Raw genomic sequence first — 2,500 nt, 5'->3', positions numbered from 1 at the left:
CTGCTAGGCAGATGCCTGACCAGCAGGCAATGTGCTTAGTCAGGCCTCGAGTACATGCGTATATATTTTGTGTACTCATCCGAGAGTATTTCTTCTTCAGAATTTTGCCAGAAGACAACACTCTCGTTGCCATGGGTTCTTTCTTAGTGCCAAACAAAGTTTATGCTGCACAAGGGACTTCGGTTTATAGTCTCATCCGAATGGCTAGACGCTCGGTTCGATTTTCCAGTCAAATGTGGGAGAAAGGGCGAGAGCGGGATTCGAACCCAGATCCTCACGGACTCTGCATTGGCAGATTAGCGTCTTAACCACTCTTCCGCCTTCCTCCTTGCATTGCATTGCAGTCCGATCTCCCAGGTCAACATAATATCATGTGCAGACCTGCTGGTGCCTGAGCCCCCTTTGTGTGTGAGCAGAAGATCATATTCGCACGTTAAAGATCTTGTAATTCATGTCAGCGTTCGGTGGGTTATGGAAACAAGAGTATACCCAGCATGCACAACACCGAAAACGCAGTATAGCTACCTATATACATGGCAGGGTATAAACGGTCATAGACGTAAAAGCCCACTCGCGTACATACATACGAGTGAACGTGGGAGTTGCAGCCCACGAACGAAGAAGAAAGTATTGAATAGAATTAGATTGGACTGGACTGGATTGTCACAACACGTTCTTCAGTTCAGATCATCCCAGCCGTGACATTTCTTTCTGGTATCATGTTCTCCCCCAAATAACTACACGGATAGCCCTTCCAAACCCTGTAGTCCTTGTACCCGTCTCTATAATATATGGACATACAGATCTCCATAAAACGCGTCACTTCCGGACCACCCGGTTTCCGGTGGGGGGGGGGGGGGGGAGGGTTGACGGGACGGTTACGCCTAACTAAACGTTGGGGAGGGACAGGTGAGATTTGCAGATCAGGAGAGATTACACTTCAATGGCTCAGTGAAGCCGGCCAAAGCCAAAGGTTGAACTGAAAACTCCAGTCCTTCAAATCCCGTTTAGTTTGTGACCCCCGTCCCCACTACACCACCACCACCCACTGGACATGGTTGTAAACGAGTGTGCATGGTAAAAAAATTGACCCCGGCGTTAGTTTTGCATAGGCTTGTGTGTGTGTGTGTGTGTGTGTGTGTGTGTGTGTGTGTGTGTGTGTGTGTGTGTGTGTGTGCTGTTGTTGTTGTTGTTGTTGTTGTTGTTGTTGTTGTTGTTTGTTTTTGTTTTTTTGTGGGTTTTTTGTTTTGTTTTTTCTTTTGGTGTTTATTGTTATTGCTGTTGCATCTTTTCTAATACTGCAGCCGCTACTACTACTACTACTACTACTACTGCTGCTGCTGCTGCTGCTGCTGCTGCTGCTGCTGTGCTACCATTACTATGATGACTGTTGCTGCTGTTTACAGTGTGCTACAACAACAGCAGCAATACTACTTCTACAACGACTACGACTACTACAACAACTACAACTATTACTACTGCTACTGCTGCCACAACTGCAACATAAAGTACACGTTGCATTGTAAAACTTCATAAATCGTGAATCTCCAAATCAAGGTTTCAAACTATTACGGGACCATTTCCTTGGATCAGAGGTAAATTTCCGTTGCTCGCCGCGAAACGTACCGGGGGCATGCCTGAGAGGGGGGGGGGGGGGGACTCTTTCACTCTCACCCCAGACGTGTTACGCCATTTCTCAACCTTCTGCTGACCAAACAGACCGGGAGACAGCCAGGTCAATGTGAAGGTCAGAGCGTGGGTATGATGACACTGTGGGGACAAAAATCATGAATATGGTTTTTCGCTGTCAGACAGTGCTACAAAAATGAATTATTCGTTTCAACAGTGTTTGACCTAAGCACAACGCCAGGGTTTATGAAAATCGGAAAGTCGCACGCCAATTATGAGTGCGCGCGCGCGCGCGCGCACGCGCGCGCACACACACACACACACACACACACACACACACACATTATGCACACACACATTATGCACACAAATATTTATGCACTCTCTCTCTCTCTCTCTCTCTCTCTCTCTCTCTCTCACACACACACACACACACACACACACACACACACACACATTTATGCACATACATGTTTATGCACACAATTTTATGCTCACACCCACCCATCCACCCACCCTCACACACACACACACACACACACACACACACACACACACACGCACACACACATTTATGCACATACATGTTTATGCACACAAGCACACAATTTTATGCTCACACCAACCCATCCACCCACCCTCACACACACACACACACACACACACACACACACATTATGCAAACACACATTTATGCACATAGATATTCATGCACCCCCCCTCCCCCTACACACATACACACATGTTCATGCACATATGTTTATGCACACAATTCTATGCTCCCACCCACTCCCACTCACCCATCCATCCACCCTCACACACACCAACACAGACACACCGACACATACATACATACATACATACATACACC

Source organism: Babylonia areolata, chromosome 23 (genome assembly GCF_041734735.1).
Source record: "Babylonia areolata isolate BAREFJ2019XMU chromosome 23, ASM4173473v1, whole genome shotgun sequence".
NCBI lineage: Eukaryota > Metazoa > Mollusca > Gastropoda > Neogastropoda > Buccinidae > Babylonia > Babylonia areolata.
This window is presented reverse-complemented; position numbering follows the sequence as displayed.